Below are 7,464 nucleotides of genomic sequence, written 5' to 3'. Positions count from 1 at the left end.
TAGTGGAAAGGCCCTAAGCTGGGAAGGAGCTTAGTGTTTTGGAACAAACAGAAGAGAGACCCGTGTAGCTGGAGCTGAGTGATGTTGGGATACATGATGAGGTTGGAAAGTTTGTCAGGAGCCAGATCATGAGGGATCTTGTGGGCCAGGGGAAGAGTGAATCCAGAATGGTCCTCGAATTGGATTAGACCCTAGCATGCATCTAGTTTGCCCTTCTTACTTCAAAAATGAGCAAACAGAGCCTGAAGAGATGAGATTTTGTCACTCCATCTCCACCAGCCAACCTTGGTTATGCTACAACTGGAAACAAGATCTTCGACCCACAGTCTTTGTCACTTATCATTAAACTCTTCCTGAATACTAAAAATGTGGGACTCCTGAGAATCGTTGAACACTTAAACACCTCGTCTTTAAAATATACCACAATTGTACTGTCTTCTTGACTCATATTTGACAACGAGAAAATCACAGAGGCAAAGTCAATATTGTAGAGTAGATTTCTGTTTTCCATAGAGAGGGGTAGTTTGAATATTTGATTCTCATTTCTCATTAAGAATGACATTTTATAAGAAATAAACGATTTTTTTTTCACCAAGAGCCTATGTTCAGCTGCCATGCTTGCCATGAAGAATTTCATAGCCAGGATCACACTTCAGACTTCTTGGTAGACTTGGGTATAACCTGGATGAGCATGGGGGGAGGGCAGGGGAGTATGTGTGGGTATGAGACAAACATGTTTAAGGGCTGGTCAATTATTTTTTAAAAATCAGGGGACTTCCCTGGTGGCTCAGTGGTTAAGAATCCGCCTACCAATGCAGGGGACACAGGTTTGATCCCTGGTCCGGGAAGATGCCACATGCCACAGAGCAACTAAGCCCATGCGCCACAACTACTGAGCCTGTGCTCTAGAGCCTGTGAGCCACAACTACTGAGCCCATGTCCTGCAACTACTGAAGCCTGCGTGCCCTAGAGCCCGTGCTCCACAACAAGAGAAGCCACCGCAATGAGAAGCTTGTGCACCACAACGAAGAGTAGCTCCCGCTCGCTGCAACTAGAGAAAGCCCACACACAACAACGAAGACCCAATGCAGCCAAAACCACAAAAAACAAAACCAAAAAACAACAAAAATCAGGCAGTATGGCATAGTTACCGAGCACATAGACTGTGGCTCTAGACGAGATGGGTCTGAATCTCAGCTCTGTCACTAACTGGCTGTGTGAATTTGGGCAAATAATCTAATCTCTGTTCCTCACTTTCTTTCCTATAAAAGGGAGTCATGATAGTATCCTCATAGGGAATTAAACAAATTAATATCTGTAAAAAACATGTAGAACAATATTTGTTGCATAATGCTTGTTACATAACAAACACTATATAAATGTTTCAAAGATTTAAAAAGAGACATGAAAAGTATGGAATTATCCTTCACCCACCTTGTAAAAAAAGGGAGGGGGGGCTTATAAACATCTTTGTAGACCAGTTATGCATTGTTTCACTAGTGAGTTTGACTTAGTTTGACTTTAGTGACATAGTTTGACTTTAGTGTCACACACTAAATGCAACCCCATCATTCTAGGATTGGGATGTATTCCTACTACAGGGACATACAGTGCTGCTTCTATGTCTAAGAGGAGTTATCATTCTACTGTACATACATTCAGAGTCAGAAAATCTCATTGTAAGTTACCTTTACACAGGACATATGTGCATATACATGTCTTGGTTTTTCAAATAGAAGTGACTTTGCCTAAAGGAGCAGTGGCTTTCACATCCTCCTCTGGGTTGGGAAGAAGGCTTTATTGAAGAGGGAATATAAATGGAGATTTATTTGGGACTAGCTGAGATCTTCAGTTCTAAAAGGATTTGAGGCTGGCTTGATTAAGCACAGACCTACAGCAAGAGATGTGCTAGTGGAATAGCAGCTTGTTGTCACTTCTCTAGCCCCTCATTCATTCAGGATTTATAACCCCAAGATCTGCTGCCAGCCAGGTGCAATGGCAAATGACTTCCTCTCATTCTCTGGCCTGGAGTCGCCCAGATTTCATGCTACCACCCTTTATGCTTCCTTTCCATTAACTAACATATAGGCCCTGACAGACTTTTTGTTTTCTCTCTCTTCTACAGTCTCCCCTTTTCTCTCTATCCTTGAAGGAGAAGGTAATGGAGAAGAGTCCCACTCCTTCCTCTAGGAGCTCTTGAATGGACAGAAGAGTGTCCTTCTTGTCTTTGTCTAGGGATGAAAGTATAAATGAGGGGACAGCTTCAGATACAAAATGATAGGTCTGGAAGGAACTGCAGAGTCCATTGGAATACTTCAATACTTCCTTACTTTGGGAATTTTAGGCACACGGTAGGGGGAGTTAATGCTTGCATAGTGAACTAAGGTAAACGGAGGAGATTGCTTATAGCTGAGGTGCCAAGCTGGGCACACCCGCTGCCCTGCTTGGCCACCCTGAGGGCTGAGGGGATCTTCAAGAGATCTGCGATCTTCAAAGCCAACCCTATATATCAATAGCTGAAGGTGAGGAAAAAGAGAAGGTGGAGGTTCATCTAGAAGGATTATGATCAAGGCCTGATTGCCAATTGCCTGACCCTGGTTCACATTTCATTGGCCAGTACTTGTCATATAGACACATCTGACTGTAAGGAAGACCGGGAACTGGGTTTAGCTTGTGTGTCCAGGAGGAAAGGATACTGATTTGGTGAATAGCCAGTCAGTCTCTACCATAGAGAGTATGTGGCCAGTGGTGCTCCAAGGACAGTGGCAGAGTTGAAACACATTTCTTAAACCAAAGCACAGTGCTCTCCTCACCAAACCACACTCTGCCATCTCTCTCATAGGTTTCTTACCTTAGGGGGATAAAAAACCCCACAGCCCACAAAAGTGGCTAAAAGGGAGCCAAGAAGAAAGTTGTTAGTCCCTTTTCTAAGAAAGATCGGTAAGAAAGCTTTGTCACTGAACCAACTTTGTTTTGCCTGGCGCTCAGCAAGCCAAAACGCTGAGACACCCGGGCCTGCAGCAAAGAGAGGGCTTATTCGCAAGATGGACCAAATGAGGAGATGGGAGACAAGACTCAATTCCACCTCCCCATAGGCAAGGGGCTGGGCGTGTTTATGGGATAACGAATATGGAAGCAGGGCGTCTGAGGCATGGGGCATGTGAGGGGCATGGGGGGACATGGGGAAAAGGTGCGGTAATCGTGGTTCTGCGCAGGTGTAACTAAGTACAGGCCTCTGAAGTTCAAAAGTGGAGGCACTTAGCACGAGCTGGGGGTGGAGCTTTCAGTCCTCTGCCATCAAAAGGTCACCAAGAGGACACTCGCACATGCCCAGTTGGAGGGTCGGAGGTCCTATCCAGTCTTCAACTAGCTCAGCTTCAACTAGTTGCAGCTGAGACTCCAAGTTCCTGGAAAAAACTCCCCTAAACATCTTATTGTTTAGGCTGCATGTTGCTTGGAGGACATTCAAGTGTTAAAATGACCTCGATTAGTGGAGGCAGGTGAAATGGATTTGACTAATCATTATGCAAGGTTTCAGTATCAGCTATGTTCAATATCAGAAGTACAAGAAACAATACTCTCAAGGACTCAAGGAACCAAAATTGTATCTGATGGCCTCAAGTGTCATATTTTTAAAGTGAGCCTTGTTGATCTACAGAAGGATGAAGTTGCACTTAAGAAAATCCAAGCTAACTACCGAGGATATTCGGGGCAAAAACTGTCTGACCAACTTCCATGGCATGGATCTTACCCATGAAAAAATGTGCTCCATGGTCAAAAGAATGGCAGACCATGACTGAAGCTCAGGTTAATGTCAAGATGGCCATTTACTTTGTCTCTTGTGTTGGTCTTATTAAAAAAACCGAAAAAGAAACAACCAGATTTGGAAGAACTCTTACACTCAGCACCTACGTATAGGTCCCCCAAATCTAGAAAAAGATGATGGAAATCATGACCCAAGAGGTACAGACAAATGATTTGAAAGAAGGGCTCTATAAATTGATTCCAGATCGTACTGGGAGAGACACAGAAAAAGGCTTGCCAATCTAGAAACACCGCTTTATGATGTGTTCATTAGAAAAGTAAAAGCGCTGAAGAAGCCCAAGTTTGCTTCGGGAAATTCATGGCGCTTCATAGTGAAGGCAATGGTTCTGGAAAAGGTCCCGGGGATGAGACTGGCGATAAGGTTGAGCGAGCTGATGGAGATGGGCCACCAGTCCACAGATCTGCCCCAAATTCAGACTTTTGATTTTTTTAACATCGTTATTGGAGTATAATTGCTTTACAATGGGGTGTTGGTTTCTGCTTTATAACAAACTGAATCAGCTGTACATATACATACATCCCCATATCTCCTCCCTCTTGCGTCTCCCTCTCACCCCCCCTATCCCACCCCTCTAGGTGGTCACACAGCACCGAGCTGATCTCCCTGTGCTATGCAGCTGCTTCCCACTAGCTATCTATTTCACGTTTGGTAGTGTATATATGTCCATGCCACTCTCTCACTTCATCCCAGCTTGCCCTTCCCCCTCCCCATGTCCTCAAGTCCATTCTCTACCTAAAATTCAGACTTCTAATGGTAACAAACACAAAGTCTTATTTGTGGGGGGAAAAAAAGAAAAGCACAGTCCCTTAAAAACAATTCTGGTATAGAATCGAGTCAAATTCTGCTCACAGGAAAGGCCCGGTGCAACACGTGGGAATCCCACAAAGTAGGGTCAGCCTTACCTCTTGATACGACACAGCATCTCCACTGTACCATGAACCCTTTGTAAGAAAATCGGCCTCCGAATTCTGAGCCTTGCTTTTTCTCACTTCTTTTGGACCTTCCCCACTTGGTTCCTTCCTGAGGAGCGGGAGCCAAGATGAGGGTTATTGCACGGTTCACCGCAAACACCTGTCTCTCGGTTTTACCTCAACCTTTGATTCAGATGTTTGCCTTCCCTTCCCTTCTATATCTGGCCCTTTGGTCTGTCCTCTGAGCTGACTTTCATCATCCAATTAGAAACAACACCTTCTTCTCGCTACCGGTTTCTCTGGGAACCATAGGGAGTAACCCCCAAGCCTCCCGCACTCCCCGTGGGGCTAGCAGGGCTTCAAAGGAGCATGGCGGCTGCTCCACCGCACGGCTGGGCTGCCTTTCTGTTTGAACAGCTTCCATTGCTCACTGCTGATCGGTAACTCAATGATTCATTAAACACATAAACAATGAGTGAATCTGTTCCATTAGCGAGGCCACCTGTTGATCTCAGCCGCTCCCAGCTGAACTCGGTGCACATGAACAACAGAATGCCTCTGTCAGTCGAGCGCCCCGTCCGTGTTTGATGGCATGTTAGAGCTGGAAAAGCAGAGTCCCGGCTCTGCTGGCGCTTTCATGCTCTTCCTTTCATCTGGGGGCAGGGCTGCAAGAATATACTGTGAATACAATGCACCTCTCTATAATCAACGGGAAAACTCCAAGAGTTTGGTCATTATTGCCTCTGTAGGCTTGCGGAATGAGACAAAGAGGAGAGAGGGAAGATCCTGTACCCTTTGGCCTGCAGGTGCCGGGGCAACAGAATTAACCAAGGGCTACACAAAAACAAAAACAAAAAACCCAAACCAAGAGAAGCCAACTATCTGTAAAAAGCAATCCTATTGATTGTGATGACATCTTCTCTCCCCTGGAAATAATACAATCTTTGCAACTTGGCTGCTGGTTCCTGCAGCTGTGCCAGGCCTTGAGGAACTGGTCTACTAGTGTGTACCAGCTGATTTTAAATCAAGACTACTAAAAATCCTACAAAGCTGAGTTAAGGTTCTCACACGGGCATCACAGTCAAGAAAACTTGATAATATTATTTTAAAATACATCATTTTCTCTTATGCATAACTCAACTCCTCCTATTATTATAATAAAGAGGGGGCCTTTCATAAGATCAGCAATGTTTGTTTAGAGCCTGAAAGCTGTATCATACCAGGAATAGGGAAACATAATCTTTTCTCAACTGAGTATTAAATTGCCTCTTTAGGGTGAATTTAGTTTTTGAATGCCATAGTCGTTAAGTTTTGTATTGCATACTTCAGAATTGTTAGGTATAAATTTCCCTGTAGTGACACTTCGATGGAAATATTTGATTACGTAGCTCAGTTTTTATGTTTATGATAGGTTTATTCTAGTATATCAGTAAAAACTTTGTTGTTCACTGTTTTTTTTAAGAAAATGGAAGATGAAATAAAGGGAAATGACTCTTCAAGGCAAACTCCAGTTCCTATCAGCTTACCATGTAAAATTTTTTTTAAAAATCAGTTTTCATTACCATACAGATTTCAGAGATTACTGTTGCTAGTGGCTGTTTTACTTTCATTTTTGTAGCCCTGGAAATGACAGAACTCCAGGTGGGTAATTCAGTTTGTGCCTCTTTCATGAATATTATTTTGCTTTTAGAGGATGTACTTTGAGCTACAAACATTCAGAGTGAACAAGGTAAACAGACTGAGGCAGGCAGATCCCACTACTTGGGTTCTCTAGGCAGGTGTGAGCATATCTCCCTCATCCAATACATAAAAGGACCACGTGCATTTTCAAAGGGATTTCTGCAATCCTGGTCTTTTGACAACCACCACTACAATTTGATTGCCGAATGCAGGTGGTAGTGCAATCAAAAGAATCCTCAAATTCCTCCATGCAAAAAAGAAAAGCACAAGAAGTGACTTTTAAAAAAGACTAAATAGGGGACTTCCCTGGTGGTCCAGTGGCTAAGACACTGTGCTCCCAATGCAGGGGTCTGGGTTCGATCCCTCGTCAGGGAACTCAATCCCACATGCCGCAACTAAAGATCTCACATGCCGCAACTAAAGATCTCACATGCCACAACTAAAGATCCCACATGCCGCAACTAAAGATCCCACATGCCGCAACTAAAGACCCCACATGCCGCAACTAAGGCCGGTGCAGCCAAATAAATAAATAAATAAAATATTTTTTAAAAAGACTAAACAGGAGATAGCCACATACAATTAGATGGAAAACTCAGAGCTATCCTCTCATGTGATTAGACTAGTACCATCCAATAGAACTGTCTGCAATGATGAAAGTGTCCTATACCTGTGCTGTCCAGTGAGATAGCCACTAGCCACATGTGGCTACTGAGCACTTGAAAGGCAGCTAATATCACTGAGGAACTAAATGTCAATCTCAGCTAACTTAAATGTAAATAGACACATGTATTTAGTGGTTACTGTATTGGACCAACAAGGATTATTCTGTAACTCAGTGAGGACATAGACCAGGTTGGTCTTGACTGTGATATGTCCAGTACCTGGGTTGGTTTCCTACCTTCGTTGTAAACACTCAATAAATATTTGTTGCATGAGAACATAAATCTGATCATGCTGCATCCTCCCTTAATAGTCTTTGGTGCTTCTCCCGGCCAGAGAGCTCTTAAGTCCTGGCAGGCCCTCAACTCCATCTACCTTCTGCTC

General features: G+C 43.8%; 1 pseudogene; it reads left to right on the top strand.

Annotated features, from left to right (window-relative positions):
- Window positions 1-3,505: 3,505 nt before the first annotated feature.
- Window positions 3,506-4,249, top strand: LOC131752801 (small ribosomal subunit protein eS1-like; annotated as a pseudogene).
- The last annotated feature ends 3,215 nt before the right edge of the window (window positions 4,250-7,464 follow it).

This window comes from Kogia breviceps, chromosome 3 (genome assembly GCF_026419965.1).
Source record: "Kogia breviceps isolate mKogBre1 chromosome 3, mKogBre1 haplotype 1, whole genome shotgun sequence".
Classification (NCBI taxonomy): Eukaryota; Metazoa; Chordata; class Mammalia; order Artiodactyla; family Physeteridae; genus Kogia; species Kogia breviceps.
This window is presented reverse-complemented; position numbering and strand designations above follow the sequence as displayed.